The 18,018-nt window shown below is 36.1% G+C and overlaps 1 pseudogene; it reads right to left on the reverse strand.

Moving 5' to 3' along the window:
• Positions 1-31: 31 nt before the first annotated feature.
• On the reverse strand, positions 32-16,576 carry LOC127865871 (zinc finger protein 37-like; annotated as a pseudogene).
• Positions 16,577-18,018: the final 1,442 nt, after the last annotated feature.

Raw genomic sequence — 18,018 nt, forward strand, 5'->3', positions numbered from 1 at the left:
TGACATTACCAAAGAGTTAGCAACACTGTCGTATTTTCATACATATTTATTTTTCATGCATATTTATTTAGGTCAATACTTCAAATGGGTGTCAACTCAAAGCAATACATTTGCAATGGTGTTTGCAATGCTAAATGCCCATGCTAAGATTCATTGATCCACCAGAAACTTCTTTCCCTCTCTTCAGCCTTATACTGCAGCATGGGCTTTTAGAAAAAAAACTACAAAAAAATAACAAACAGTCTGAATTCAACAGTGCTTTTAGCATAATTTTTTTATAATGCCAACAATTAACATGCTATGTTACAATTATTGACACTTAGCTTTGTGTTTATAAAACAATAACAAAATGCAACAAGAGATGTGTTTGACATAAACACAATGCCCCCTATTGCACCGCTTTGAAGCCATATATTTGACCTTTGACCTTGAAGGATGACCTTTCACCATTCAAAATGTGCAGCTCCATGAGATACACATGCATGCCAAATATCAAGTTGAATCTTCAATATTGCAAAAGTTATGACCAAGGTTAAAGTTTTTACGCCGCTTTGAAGCCATATATTTGACCTTTGACCTTCAAGGATGACCTTGACCTTGCACCACTCAAAATGTGCAGCTCCATGAGATACACATGCATGCCAAAGATCAAGTTGCTATCTTCAATATTGCAAAGGTTATTAATTATTGCAAAAGTTTAACTAAGGTTAAAGTTTTCCACAGAATGACAGACAGACAGGCCCAAAACAATATACCCCTGATCATTCGATTCCGGGGCATAACAAAACAAAATACAACAAAAGACAATCTTGTGCTTAAATTATTGTTTTTAGAAAGCACTTTGATCAAGTGGCTTATTTAAGATTGTTTTCCACTTGCTTTCTGTTCACATGTTGCTCTTCTGACTGAATGATTTCCCATATGAGGCCCCCACCATCACATCATCACATTCACATGTGTCACCATATGAGAGCGCAAGTTACTCTTCTGACTGAATGATTTCCCATATGGGGCCCCTCTACATCACATATTCACATCCACATATGTCACCATATGAGAGCGCAAGTTACTCTTCTGACTGAATGATTTCCCCTATGGGGCCCCCCTACAATCACATATTCACATCCACATATGTCACCATATGACAGTGCATGTTGCTCTTCTGACTGCATGATTTCCCATATGGGGCCCCTCTACATCACATAAACACATCCACATATGTCACCATATGAGAGCGCAAGTTACTCTTCTGACTGAATGATTTCCCCTATGGGGCCCCCCTACAATCACATATTCACATCCACATATGTCACCATATGACAGTGCATGTTGCTCTTCTGACTGCATGATTTCCCATATGGGGCCCCTCTACATCACATAAACACATCCACATATGTCACCATATGAGAGGGCATGTTGCTCTTCTGACTGAATGATTTCCCCTATGGGGCCCCTACATCACATATTCACATCCACATATGTCACCATATGAGAGGGCATGTTGCTCTTCTGACTGAATGATTTCCCCTATGGGGCCCCTACATCACATAATCACATCCACATATGTCACCATATGAGAGGGCATGTTGCTCTTCTGACTGAATGATTTCCCCTATGGGGCCCCCCTACATCACATAATCACATCCACATATGTCACCATATGAGAGGGCATGTTGCTCTTCTGACTGAATGATTTCCCCTATGGGGCCCCCCTACATCACATAATCACATCCACATATGTCACCATATGAGAGGGCATGTTGCTCTTCTGACTGCATGATTTCCCCTATGGGGCCCCTACATCACATAATCACATCCACATATGTCACCATATGAGAGGGCATGTTGCTCTTCTGACTGAATGATTTCCCCTATGGGGCCCCTACATCACATAATCACATCCACATATGTCACCATATGAGAGGGCATGTTGCTCTTCTGACTGAATGATTTCCCCTATGGGGCCCCTACATCACATATTCACATCAACATGTGTCACCATATGAGAGCGCAAGTTGCTCTTCTGACTGCATGATTTCCCGCACACCGTGCAGACATACGGTTTCTCCCCAGTGTGTGCTCTCAGGTGAACGACAAAGTCATACTTCTTCTTGAACCTGCGCTGACAGTACGGGCATATGCGGTCTGAAACAAGAGATTACCGTAATTTATCATGTGTGAAGCCCAGTTTTATACCCCTAAATCTTAATATTAAAAGTCGGAGGGTGCTATACATTGATTCAACGCTATTCTGATTTATATATTGCAAACAAATTCATAATGCTATCGCAAATATCCATAATATACGCTATGTCTGTTTTTCAAGAATGCTACACTGCACATAATTAATACATGGTTACATACAGTATACAGCAAAAATATAAAGAAGCTTAAATATTGAAAATGCATAAATACATCACCAGCATTTTGGTGTTTGGATATATAAATGAAGTGCTTGTTCATATTTTATGTCAGACATGCACAATTTGTTTATATTTTATAGCAGACAGACAAAATTTGTTCAAAGTTAATGGCAGTAAATGAGATCAGGCATTTCTTTTATATACCCAGCTTATGGCTAATAAATAGATGTTAAATTAAAAAAGTTGCATAACTATCTTTCTAGTTTTTTATTGAAACACATTATATTCTTTTATACAACTGCCTGAAAAGTGAAGTTGTTTATATGATAAGCACGATGAAATTGGAAGATTTCCTATGTCTAGGTATGGACTTTTTGGGTATGTGACAACACATACAATATGAAAATTCTCATCTCTAGTGTATGGATATGGACATGACAATTGCAAGCAATTGAAAAGATCCAATATCTGATGTTTTGGTTATATTTTTACACCTCACACCAAGAAAAAGTAAAAAACATCAAGTTTTTGCATTTTAAACATGGATTAAAAACATTTATGCTGTTATCAGCTTGTCTTTATCCCATATCTGTTGTAATGAGCCCATTTTTTTGTATCAAACTTTTGTTTTATGTGCAAGCTTTGATCACATGTCTGGTATTTTAATATTCTCATATATTTCCAAAAATTGTTAAGTAGATCTTGTGAAATACCCAAGATATACAATTATTTTTATTGTGTTTCTGGTATTTTGAACTCCAGTGTTACACATTTGGGTACAATGAACTCATTTTTTAATGAACTAATCTTCTTCACAATGTGTATATTAAACACATTTTCATACATATTATTTTGTAGTATGAACTCATTTCTTCACATTTAGTATTATGAACTCGTTTTCATCAGATTTTGGTTTAAGTTACTCGTTTTCATCATAATTTAGGTATTAAGAATTCATCAAATTCTGGCATTACAAACTTATTTTTATCACATTTCCGGTATTAGGAACTTGTTTTCATCAAATTCTGGCATTTCAAACTTGTTCACATCCCATTTCCGGTACATGTATTAAGAATTTGTTTTCATCAATTCTGGCATTTCAAACTTGTTCACATTGCATTTCCGGTATTAGGAACTCGTTTTCATGTCATTTCCAGTATTAGGAACTCGTTTTCATGTGTGTGAGCATATGCACCCGCCAGTAGCTCCTGGAACTGAAGGATTTGTGGCACAAGTTGCAGGTGTGTGGCTTCTCCCCCGTGTGTGACCTCACATGTATGTCCAGGTTGTACTTCTTCTTGAACAGCCTGGGACAGTACGGGCAGGGTCGTGCTGAAATGAATACATTTGAATTAACGTATATTCCTTAACCATTTGCATGCTGGGAAATTTGTAGCCTGCTAAATTGTCGTCTGCTGAATTTCTAAAATTAGCATTTTCTTCGATTTTTTTCAAAGAATACTATAAGAATAGCAAACAGTTTGGATCCTGATGTGGCGCCTCATCTGGATCCAAACTGTTTGCAAAGGCCTTCAAAATTCGGTTCCAGCGCTGAGAGGGTTAATACACACCATTGGGGTAGTGAATTTTTGCTGCTGAGTGACCCATTCAATGATTCCATCCATTATCACATACAACAATATTTGATTACCCCCCTGGGAAAACCGGGCTGATATTAATATTATTTATATTAATGAATGCATGTACATGTATAGTGTCATCCAAGACTAGCCTGTGAAGTCTGCACAGGCTACAGGGATGACAGTTTCCGCCTGAACTGGATTTTTGCCAAGATTAAAAATATTAAAGTAGAAAGTGTCCTTTATCAATTTTAAACATATAAATATATATGTTAAGTAATTTTCTTGTTTTTATTTATCTAGGACTAGTCCCTTAAAAAATACAGGGAACTGGAACATTGCAAAACATATACATGTTAAGTCAACAGACTGAACATCTTTTATTTTCACAATATTTATATATTAAAAAATAATGGCACAAACAAATGCCTCCTTCAATTTCTGCAGTAAAAACAATTAAACATTAGAATCTTGTTATCTGCAACACAGAAAACCATGCAGATCTTACATTATCATAATCAACATAGTAAAAGTAGAAAATCGAGTTGTGACTAAAATCATCCATGCCTTGATGAATTAGATACCATCATGTTTGTTTGCATGTTTAACAAAACTAAGTGTTTGTTTTTCAGTACTTCACAGATTATTACTACTTATTAGCTTAAATCATTTTTGCAAGCTGCAAGCTGACATCCTCTGGAATGCACCAGAAAAATTGTCTGTATTGTTTCTCAAATGTTAAGTCAGCTGTGTACAAGGCAATCAGAGCCAAGTCATATAACAAAACAAGAAACATATCTGTTTTTAAGAGATTTGATTCTTTTAACAACAAACATGTCAGTTCCCCGAGTGCTTGACATTACAATTGAGCTGCAGTATGGGAAAACGGAGCTTAATGCATGTGCGTAAAGTGAAGTCACAGTTGTGCAGTTTGCACAGGCTGATCAGGGACAACATTCTCCGCCTAGACTAGATTTTTGTTTGAAAGAGACTTTCCTGAAACAAAATATTATATATATTCGGAAAGTGTCACTTGGAAGATGCATTAAGTCCTGTTTTCCCAGAGTGTCTAACTCAGTTTATGTTTTTAGGGAACACTGCGTGTGTGACCATGTGTGTGCGCATGTTGCAGCGCTGGCTGAAGGCCTTGTGACACACGGGGCAGGTGTAGGGTTTCTCTCCGGTGTGAGTCCGTACGTGAACGGTCAGGTGATGCTTGTGCCTGAACGACCGCTGACAGAAGGAGCATTCGAATGCTGAAAACGGATAGAATAAACTGAGTGAGTACAGCGATTAGGTTGGCTTATTATTTCACAGCCTGTTGATTTTGTTTTGAGAAAAATAGCACAATAAAACAATTTTAAACTGAAATTGTATGGGCCGTGCCTTGCTAAAAACAGGTTATATGCATCTGCCTAAAGTGCTATCCCAGATTAGCCTGCGCAGTCCGCACAGGCTAATCAAGGATGACACTTTCCGCTTTTATGATATTTTCTGTTTAAAGAAAGTCTCTTCTTAGCAAAAATCTAGTTTAGGCAGAAAGTGTCATACCAGATTAGACTGTGGGAACTGCACAGGCTAACCTGGGAGGACACTTTACGCACATGCATTAAACCCATTTTTCTCAGAGCACGGCCCATATAAATTTCTATGTAAGTAACTTTCTTATTCAACTTAATTAGAATGTTTGGGTTCATATTCTTTTCATTGGACATTTTGGGTTGATTTGTGGGATCAATGAATGTTTGCCATAAGCCAACAGCCAGATACAGGTGGTATTTTGTTAGCAAAAAGAAATCACTGTAATAAGAAGTATGGTAAACTAGCCTGTGTGTTTATTCTTGAAACTAACAAGGTAAATTGTGTTAGTAAATATATCAAGTTAGCTTTCAATGTTTCAATCTGGTATTTCTTTATAGATATTACATTTTCTCAAATATTTTACACACTTAAGAATTAACATTCATATACAAGATTAAAAAACATAAAGTTCAGCCCATTAATCAAGCGTTCTTTGATATAAAAAAAACAGCTTAATATTGTAGAAAATGCTTTTGATATGCCTTAAACATTCAAAGTAAGCTGACATAATCATGATCTGTAGGTTGTGCTTTTGAGGAAAAACAGGTAAGTGGATAAATAACCTGATTTACGATGTTGGTATCAATAGTTTAATTTCAAATTATGTGCAACAAATAGATACTGGTACATATGCATATTAACATGACACTATTACGCAAATCATGTTTAAACATTTAAAACACTGCACATTAAAAAGACGAAAAAATTGTTTCATAAGTTGTTATTTTTTAATTCACAAGTGATCAGTTTTATATGATAATGAGTGGGTAAAATTGATAATCTACCGGTACAAAATATACTTTTTATTAAATGCTTTTCTCCTTTTAAAATATTTTTAAAAGGTTAAACTGGAGAATTTTTCAAAAAAAACAATGTCATCATGTCCATAAATACGTGATTGAATGTAAAACTTTGAAACATATTGATTATTATCGCTGTTACTGAAACAATTTGAAAATAAAACTAAAGTAATTAAACTGTGCACACAACTGAAAACATGTTGAATAAAATGAAAATATAGCATGACTTAATACATGTAGTTAAGGACAAAATAAACTTATTATATATTGAAACACTGCCCAACGTTGTAAGTGCAAAGCAGTTAGGAAACAAAGCCCTTAACCTGTATGTTTTACACTGCAACGTTTTAACATTTAAGCCGCTTTCTGGACTTAATTTATGTGCGTAAAGTGTCATCCGAGATAAGCCTATGCAGAATGCACACGCTAACCAGAAACAAAACTTTCTGCTTTATGGAATTTTTTGCTTTAAGGAGGTCTCTTTTAAACAAAAATCTAGTGTATGCGGAAAGTGTCCTCCCTGGTTTGCCTGTGTGGACTGCGCAGGCTAATCTGGGAAAGCACTTTACCCATAAAAAAATATGCATTAAGCCTCATTTTCCAATAACGAGTCGAGACTAATTCAAAAGTTGGGCATATCTTGATGCACTAGCATATGTCTGATCATGTTGCATTTCTGTGTGAAGCCTTTACTACAAATGTGACATATATAAGGCTTTTCTCCTGTGTGTATTCGCAGATGCTGGTTAAGTTTGGAGGCACTGGGAAATGTTTTCGGGCACAACTGACAGGTCCAGCTCCCTGAAAAAAACGAAGCATAGTGAGCAATCCAGAATCCTGTACGTCAAGAACTTTGTTTATATGACACCTATCAACTGGTTTAAAATGTAAGACTCTGTAATGCCTATTCACATGAATCACACTATTGCGTTCAGTTGAAATAAGAAATCAATCTTAGAATATTCAATGTTTATGTACATTTTTACTTGTTAAAATAAATAGAAATAAAGGTCTGGACATGAAATGAGTTGTTTTAAGAGAGAAAATCACCAAAATGATATTCATTCAAAGTTATTTGAGATTTTCCAAATTTAAATAATACAGTGTTATGACCATTTCATGTTACAAATGAACAAATGATATTATATAGTGAAATCACCTCAGAATTTCCACATAATTATTAATTCATTATAGGCAAAAATTCAACCATGTATAAAACTCATGTAAATCTTGTGGAAAACAAAAATGTTGTTGATCAATAAAACTGCATTTTACTACTAACAGTAGAACTCTTTTTATCAGGCCTTGAAATTAAAACAGTATAAAAATACACAAAAATGCCAATTAAGAATGTGTTTACACAACTTGATAACTGAAACAAATATGTCCATAGCATACAGAATATAAAGTCAGTCTTTCTTAAGTTCAAATTGAAGAAACATTGGCTGAATTTCAGAAACATAAGTTAATCTAACAATGTTTGCACTTTAGTCCAAATTAGATTACGTGTAATATTTCTTATAGAAAAATTCACTGCTTCCTCATTACCAGTATGTGTCCCAAATAAAGTATTAACCCTTTCAGCGCTGGAACCGAATTTTAAAGGCCTTTGCAAACAGTTAGGATCCAGATGAGACGCCACAGAATGTGGCTTCTCATCAGGATCCAAACTGTTTGCTATTTTGATAGTATTTTTTGAAAAAAAATCGAAGAAAATGCTTATTTTAGAAATTCAGCAGACGATATTTTAGCAGAAGATTAATTTCCCACCATGCAAAGGGTTAACCCATTTCAGTCTGCAAACAACTGCCATGGGGGCCGTTTCATAAACGATAGTACGACAACGTTAAAATACGAGAGAATTTTGTATCTTAATAAGTAGACGAACTAGCTCCCTATGCTCGTCAAATATATACGGCGCTGGAGATGCCAATGTAATTTTAATTGTGTACTGAAAATTTATAATCACATGATATGAACTTTAGCAAGTATATATCTTCAAAAAATGTATCGTATCGTAAATGTGTACTACGATGTTAACTGAAATGGTCCTAAGGACTAAGGGAAAGCTAAGTCTCGAAGAAATTGATGTTCTGCTTCAAGATGGATCAACTTACTTGTAACAGAGTAAATAGTGTTGTTAATGTACTCATTGTTTAACTTCATGGGTGAACTGTACAACGCAAAAAAGGAAGTTGTTTGCTTTTATATTTATTTTTCACAAACTGACATCGGGGCAAAATGAATAAAACTGTATCCTGAATAGAATGGGCTAAAGAAAAAGTAAAAATTATAAGTGAACAATAAGAATGTACTTAGGATTATTCTGTAATACTGCCCCAGAGAAAGTAAGTTCTAATGTATGGGACAGTAAAACTAGACATCCAAGAGGAGAAAATACTGCCCCAGAGAAAGTAAGTTCTAATGTATGGGACAGTAAAACTAGACATCCAAGAGGAGAAAATACTGCCCCAGAGAAAGTAAGTTCTATTGTATGGGACAGTAAAACTAGACATCCAAGAGGAGAAAATCTATGAACATCATCTGAATCCTTGTTAAACTTTTGTAATTAATGTGGTTGTTAAATCATTTATATGTTTCATCATGAAATTTCGTGCAAAAAAATGACTTTCATGGACATGTAAATTTGTTGATTTCTGACTTCTAGAAAATAAAAGAGGAATTGCATTGGTCATTTGCCATTAGGTTTCTTTTCAGTGTGTTGATCGGTCACCCACATAATCAACAAAAATTATTGTTCCAAGAATAATTATTATTTTAGAGTAACTGTTCGAAATGGAAACTATCAATCACCACCCTCAACTCCTCATATAACTGGACACCACTTCAACTTTAAATTCAGTCACATTTTATCATTGCTAACAATGCTGGGCACCAAAATGCAGCATAATGACAATTTTGTTGATAGAACACATTTGTTAAAAAAGTTTAACTGACATAAAATTCAAGAACTCCTTAAGTCCCATGTCGACCATGTACTCTGATATTCCACATACAGTCAATCTTGTGGATGCGACCACTTGTATTAAGCGACCTTTGTCTTATGCGACCATTTTGAAATCCCACGGAGCTTTTTCGCTATATAATGATATTGTATTAAGCGACTTTTGTCTTACGCGACCAGCGACCGCTGATTTGTGTGTATTTTGATGTCCGAATCTTGTATTAAGCGACCACTAGGAGGTAAAAGTGGTTAATCTATCGATCTTTCAGGGACAAATCCGTGTTAATTGTTTATCTAAGCCGATAAGATGTACTGTTACACCTCTGCTTTGTTTTCACAACCATTATGATTATGCTTTGTCTCGTTGACCGGTTCTGACCAGTATTGTTGTAGACTGCGTATTAATTTATTGAGTTGAACAATAGGGGAACGTATTGCGCACAGTCTACAGCTTAAATAGTTTACTATGTGGATCGTTAAGAGACAATGCCGATTTTTATCGAGTATAGATAACAGGTGCAGAAACAATGCACTGTACGCGACAAACATTTCCTGAGAAGTGCGGAAAATAAACTTTTAATCGGCAACATCTGTCGAAATCCGTACATTACCAATTTGTAATAATGCTAATTAGTAGATATTTGTAAGCCAATCACATTGTTATTTACTTAATAAATTTTCCAACCAGGTCTGATTGTTTGTTTTCAATTGACGTGTTTTAATTTTTTCAGCTCATTATGTATCATAATCGAGTTAGATTTCCTTAAGCGTACATGCAGAAATTAAAATGTCAAAACAAAAAGTGTTAACGTTGAACTAGAAAATTCGGGTTTTGGAATTGTCAAAGAGTATAAGTGCACGTAAAATCGCAGACGAGATTGGAGTCGGAAAAACCCAAATTCAGAACATTCTTAAGCGTAAAGCCGAGGTGCTTGAAGACGTGGAAAATAATGTGTCAGGTGAAAAAAAACGCACTATATAGAAACGGAAAGAGAAATACATGTGATAATATATCATAGCTTTTGGCTTCTGACATTTATTTCTAGTTTTAGCTGTACACATGTATATGTAGACTGTTACACATTTTTAGCAAAATTCTTTGTTCTTAGGAAAAATATTTCCTTGTCTATGTTGTTTTTGCAAATAAATATGTACACACAATTGATTTATAATAAATGATAATTTATAATAAGTGAAAAATAAAACACATTATTAGTAAAATATTGTTTATGTATTGTGTTTATATTCATTTTACTATAAAAGTTAAAATCATTGTGGATAAAAGAGATAATCCTTCATATAGATTAAAATTGAGGGTAAGCATTCTTCCAGAATGGCCTTTTGTATTCAAAGACCGTTTTATTAAGAGACCACTTTTGATTACTCCCTTGAGTGGTCTCTTAATACAAGATTGACTGTAATTATAACACAATTATTATATGCCAATGAACAACTTTGTTTAACTTATGTAAATCATATTGAAAACATATAGCATATGTTGTTGTTCAATATTACAGCAAAATCACCACCCTAAAATCCCCTTAAATGTGTGCGACACTGTGACATCATATTCAATCACATTTTATCATTCAGTACAACATTCGGCAGGTCCTGGTGCACCAGCATGTGTTTGACCATGTTACATTTCTGTGTGAAGCCCCTACGGCACACTCTACAGACGTACGGTCTCTCTCCCGTGTGGATTCTCAAGTGACGGTTCAGGTCACACCCACGCGGAAACTTTTTCTCACAAAACTGGCAGGTGAAGTTATCTGCAATGCGGATGGAAGAAATGTGTTTGAGGATTTAAACAAAGAACAACAGCTGTCGCTAATTTAGTTTGAGTCTATTTATTTATACAGACACGACATGGGATTGGGTATGTTGATATCAGCACAAGCATAAGGCTTCTTGAAACACTCGAGTCCTTTTCCAGGTTAGAACCAGTACTTAGTGACTTTTTGGGAGATCTAAAACACGCTTGAACCCTTGACCTCCCCGTAGCTAGAAGCCATATCCACTACACCATGGCAACCTTTCAAGGTCTTTGAGTATTTTAATAAAGAAAACGAGCTCTCTCTAGACAACAAATGTACTTTTCAGTCAGCTTTTATCTTCATGTACTGTCAGTTAACTTAAATATGATCCCCGTTCTAGGAAAACTAGGCTGAAAGCAGGTGCTAATTGTGTCATCCTTGATTAGTCTTTGCAGTCCAGGCAGGCTAATCAAGGACAACACTTTCCGCCCAAACTGGTTTTAATTTAGAAGTGAGTTCTCTTAAAGGAAAAATTCCATAAAAGTGTAAGGTGTTGTCCCTGATGAGCCTGTGCAGACTTCACGTTGAGCCTGTGCAGACTTCACGTTGAGCCTGTGCAGACTTCACGTTGAGCCTGTGCAGACTTCACGTTGAGCCTGTGCAGACTTCACGTTGAGCCTGTGCAGACTTCACGTTGAGCCTGTGCAGACTTCACGTTGAGCCTGTGCAGACTTCACGTTGAGCCTGTGCAGACTTCACGTTGAGCCTGTGCAGACTTCACGTTGAGCCTGTGCAGACTTCACGGGCTATTCAGGCATGATACTTTATGCACATGCATTTTGCCCCTTAGATTTTGATATTCATTCTAGTAAAACAGTAATTATATTAAACACACAAAGCAAGTTGTACACTAATTGACACACACAGATGGTAGTCATATTTCAATGTTTAATTTCACAACACATGGAGAATAAAACTAAACTAAACTAAAACTAAAGAACAAATTTCTCAAACAAAATAACCATTTATGTATGTAACAGACTTATTACAATTAGAAGACTTTATTCAAACTTTTTTCAGTTAAATGTCTCCACAATTTAAAAGCCTGATAGTCTTGTGAATCAAAACTAAAAAGTATTTCTTTAAAATGATAACATTTCGATTAAAAAACAATTTTGTCTGAAGCAGTTAGTAAAAACAAGAACAAAACACATCACAAATATTAGGGACGCAAGAGGTTACAAAAATCATTAACTGGTTAACCTTTTCCAGTAACCGGTTATTAACCGGTTAACCAAAACGCCTTAAGTAGTGAAAATGATTTAGAGTATGTAAAACAATTCATACCGCTCGAACCTCTCTTTAGAAACAAAAGTTGATAGCATGCCAGTTTCCTAATCAAAAGTATTGTACAATTTATTTTAATTATTTTGTAAATGTATGCTATAATTTTATTTATTATTTTACTTATTTTTCCTGCGTAAATGCATAGGAGTAAACAATAAAGAACTACACAATGTTCATTTTCACGTGTTATTAACTTATTTTTGGTTGGGTGGCTTAAATTGCGTTCGCATCGTATCGCTCACAAAAATGGTGTGTTCCTTTGTTCATTCTGTTTTAATTTTTGAAACTCAAATTGGATCAATATAGACATGTTTTTTCCCTTTCAATTCGAATTAAAGTGGGTCATGCGTGTTCAACGAATCGGCATCTGTTCTTAATCGATACTTGCATATTTTAGTGTTTGCATTTAAGCGTTTGTAGCCGAAGTAGTATCGTTTGATTTGCATTATGCAATTAAAAAATGTGGGTAAAATAAAGGACACAAATGCAATTTAAATTAATTTCGCATGATATGTTAGTTGAATGTTTGATATAATCAGTACATTTATTTAATAGCGAAGTAACTAAGTATAATAATCTCAAATACTGACAGTTACCGACTTAAGTATGTTTGTTAACGTACCATAGCGTGCAAATTTTAAGCAATTACACAAATACTAAATGTAACGGTTTTATTTTGTACATATTTTTAATTGATGTTTAATCATAAGTTAATAATTTGCTTTCTTAAATAACACTTTCATCGGACAGTTATGGTGGAATTATTGGACGTAAATTATCATAATGATATTAATTTTTGATAAACAAAAGGATGTTAACTCATCAAGATTTTAACTACGAATGCAATTCTTGATAAAATTGTTACTCATAAACACTGTATTTTCACGCCCAATCAGTGTTGGATAATGGTAAACAAAAAATTAAAATAAGCCGTCCAATGTCTCGACTGTTTTTTATCGCGAGTTCAATAAAACGTGTCAATTACGTCTTCGCTAATAGCTCCCACTCACCGCAGTTCGCTAGTCAAATTTTAGTGAGTCAAAAAAACAATAGTGTCAGTAAACAAAACGTACCACCTATTTGTTATCACAAAGGTATTGATTAATTGCTTTATTACTTTGATTGTTGACACGTTATTTATTACTGTCCATGGTGCGGCATGTTGTTCTAACTAGTAGCCAGCGCAAGTTGGCAGTATGTCACGCGAAAAAAGTAAAATCGTACGAATTTTTCCATGAAAAAAAACATAATCAAATAATTTTTACAGGTTAACCTTTTCCCGAAAACGTAACCGGTTAACTGGTCGTTTCGGTAGGTTAACCTATTGCATCCCTACCAAATATACATGTCTTTTTATGAACGCTTGTATGCAATAATAAGAGAGCTTTAACATAAAATAACAATTAAAGTTCTTGACCTAATTAAATCTTCATAAAGACAAGAGCTGTGTTCGTGAAACACAATGCCCCCTACTGCGCTGCTTTGAAGCCATACATTTTACCTTTGACCTTGAAGGATGACCTTGACCTTTCACCACTCAAAATAGGCAGCTCCACGAGATACGCATGCATGCCAAATATGGATTTGCTATCTTCAATATTGCAAATTTGACCTTTGACCTTGAAGGATGACCTTGACTGTTCACCACTCAAAATGTGCAGTTAAATGAGATACGCATGCATGCCAAATATCGAGTTGCTATCTTTAATGTTGCAAAATTTGACCTTTGACCTTGACCTTGAAGGATGACCTTGACCTTTCACCACTCAAAATGTGCAGCTCCATGAGATACACATGCATGCCAAATATCAAGTTGCTATCTTCAATATTGCAAAATTTTACCTTTGACCTTGATCTTGAAGGACGACCTTGACATTGACCTTTCACCACTCCAAATGTGCAGCTCAAAGTGATATGCATGCATGCCAAATATCGAGTTGATATCTTCAATATTGCAAAATTTGACCATTGACCTTGAAGGATGACCTTGATCTTTTACGACTCAAAATGTGCAGCTTCATGAGATATGCATGCATGCAAAATATCGAGTTGCTATCTTCAATATTGCAAAATTTGACCTTTGAGCTTGACCTTGAAGGATGACCTTGACCTTTCACCACTCAAAATGTGCAGCTCCCTGAGATATGCATGAATGCGAAATATCAAGTTGCTATCTTCAATATTGCAAAAGTTTTGAGCAACGTTAATGTTTTCGGACGGACAGAAAGATGGACTGATGGACAGTTCGAAAACTATATGCCTATGCCTATGAAGTTTCATGAACCTAGGCATAAGCGTTCTTGAGTTATCATCCAGAAACCATTTTACTATTTCAGGTCACCGTGACCTTGACCTTTGACCTAGTGACCTGAAAATCAATAGGGGTCATCTGCGAGTCATGATCATTGTACCTATGAAGTTTCATGATCCTAGGCATAAGCGTTCTTGAGTTATCATCCAAAAACCATTTTACTATTTCAGGTCACCGTGACCTTGACCTTGGACCTAGTGACCTGAAAATCAATAGGGGTCATCTGCGAGTCATGATCATTGTACCTATGAAGTTTCATGATCCTAGGCATAAGCGTTCTTGAGTTATCATCTGGAAACCATTTTACTATTTTGGGTCACCGTGACCTTGACCTTTGACCTAGTGACCTGAAAATCAATAGGGGTCATCTGCGAGTCATGATCAATGTATCTATGAAGTTTCATGATCCTAGGCATAAGTGTTCTTGAGTTATCATCCGGAAACCATTTTACTATTTCGGGTCATCGTGACCTTGAACTTTGACCTAGTGACCTGAAAATCAATAGGGGTCATCTGCAAGTCATGATCAATATACCTATGAAGTTTCATGATCCTTGGCATTAGCGCTCTTGAGTTATCATCCGGAAACCATCTGGTGGACAGAGTGACCGACATGAGCAAAACAATATACCCCCTCTTCTTCGAAAGGGGGGGGGGGAGGGCATAATGAGAAAACTGCCCCCCTCCCAGCAGCCATGTTATTCAACTGACCTGAACCATTTTTGAACTCAACTCTCGTATCAAGGAAACAAATGTTTTGAGCAAATTTCATGAAAATTGGGCAAAAAATGTGACTTCTACTGTGTTCACATGTTTTCAGTATATACATATAGAGAAAAATGCCCTGCCCACTGGCGGCCATGTTTTTTCACCGATCCCGACCATTTTCAAACTCATCTGAGACATCAATTGAACCAATGTTTTGACAGACTTTCATGATGATTGGGCAAAAATTGTGACTTCTAGAGTGTTTACAAGGTTTCTCTATATCCAAATAAGGAAAACTGCCCCGCCCACTGGCGGCCATGTTTTTCAACGGATCAGAACCACTTTTTAACTCAACCAAGATATCATTAAGACAAACATTTTGACAAAGTTACATGAGGATTGGGCATGAAATGTGACTTCTACAGTGTTTACAAGGTTGTTGTTTTTTTACCTAGTGACCTAGTTTTTGACCCGGCACAACCCAGTTTCGAACTCGGCCAAGATTTCATTGGGACAAAGCTTCTGACCAAGTTTCATGAAGATGGGACAAGAAATGTGGCCTGTAGAGTGTTCACTAGCAAATATTAACAGACGGACGGACATACGAGGGACAAAGACCGGTCACAAAAGCTCACCTGAGCAATCAGGTGAGCTAAAAATTGTATAATTCTGCTTCATAAGTAAAAAAACAAAAACAAAAACAACCATGAAAAGATGGACAAAAACTGGTGAAAACTGGTAAAAACTGAACAAATTTGAACATATTTTTTAATTATTTACTAAATTCTGGGCTTTCTTATGTCCCATCGTTTTTCAGATCAAGTCTGTTTATTGGGTACACCCTTTTATGTGATCAAGTGAACCAGCAGGTGTCTCTTCAAAGTTCCTTTCTGTGAAAACCTCTTTCCACATGTGACACACCCAAACGGTCTCTCCCCTGTGTGTGACCTCAGGTGAATGTCCAGGTGAGAGCGACGGCTGAACTGTCTCCCACACTCCATGCACGCCCAATCACACCCAAACGGTCTCTCCCCTGTGTGTGACCTCAGGTGAATGTCCAGGTGAGAGCGACGGCTAAACTGTCTCCCACACTCCATGCACGCCCAATCTGTGGATTCTGCAACAACAATTAGAGCATGTTCTCTCTTTGAGTATCCGTATAATATCTAGACCTTGTCACTCTAGTGATGAATACCTAGACCTTGTCACTGTAGTGATGAATACCTAGACCTTGTCACTGTAGTGATGAATATCTAGACCTTGTCACTGTCGTGATTAATATCTAGACCTTGTCACTGTAGTGATGAATACCTAGACCTTGTCACTGTAGTGATGAATATCTAGACCTTGTCACTGTAGTGATGAATACCTAGACCTTGTCACTGTAGTGATGAATACCTCTTGGATGTGTATGAATACACATAAAGTAATATGTGTATTTATCAAATTAAATGAACCCTGCTCTGTAAAAACAGGGCTAAATGCATGATCGTAAATTGTTCTTACAGATTAGCCTGTGTTTTCTGCACAGGCTAATCAGGAACGACACTTTCTGCCTAAATTGCATTTTCCTTAATAAATCTTTTAGGCGAAAAACACCATTAAAAGAGGAAATTGTTGTGCCTGATTGGCCTGTGTGGACTGCACAGGCTAATCTGGGATGACACTTGGCGCACAATAATTCAGCCAAAGTTTCCCAGAATGCAGCTCATAAATAACGAGGAATAATAATGTGTCAGAAATTCTCTGTTGAACTATAAACAATACCGGTAGTTGACGATAACAAATACCTCCATAATGGGAGCATTTAAAGCAGGTGCAAAACTTTAGTGGTAATAAATTTAATATCAAACTTTTTTGTTCTTTACATCACATTGATCAAACACAAAGACAAAAAGCTTTATTTTTATTTATTGAAACAATTGCCGAAGTAAAAGGGCGCACAACTCTTCACAAATAGTGCGAAACAATAAAAATAACGTCTAGAAATTCTACATAACATAAACAACAATGCTTAAAAGTTTTGCTTCCATACACAGAAAAATGTTTGCTTCAAAATTACAATTTCAAGAGTTTCAAAATGTGGACCTCATCTCGTACGAAACAAAGAATAACAATTGAACGCCAATTACGACCGTTTTATGAAGAAATGTTCAAATTTCGATTTCTCGGTAGGGTTGAAATGCACAAGCCGGTGCCTTTTCAGTGTCCCCTTCTGTGTGAACCCTTTCCCGCATGTTTCACATCTGAACGGTCGCTCCCCAGTGTGGGTCCTCATGTGCGTGTCCAGCTGAAACTTGCTGCTGAGCGTTTTCCCACACACAGCACACATGCTGTTAGCAGAGTCTGAAATAACCACAAGATGTTTGAGTCAATAAATTTCATAACTCAGAGCAAAATTTGCTTAATCGAATATTTCCACCATCCTACATCACTTGACTCGCTCGCACATCGCTGAAGAAGACTAGGTGAAATAGTCCAAATTTGAGAACTCGGAAAAAAATGTTACAAGAAAAAAAGTACTGGGAAAATAAACCAAATTACATAAAAAACTGTTTTTTAAACATGTATGTTACTCAATTATAGTGTGAGTGAAATTATATGGA

This window comes from Dreissena polymorpha, chromosome 1 (genome assembly GCF_020536995.1).
Source record: "Dreissena polymorpha isolate Duluth1 chromosome 1, UMN_Dpol_1.0, whole genome shotgun sequence".
Taxonomy (NCBI): domain Eukaryota; kingdom Metazoa; phylum Mollusca; class Bivalvia; order Myida; family Dreissenidae; genus Dreissena; species Dreissena polymorpha.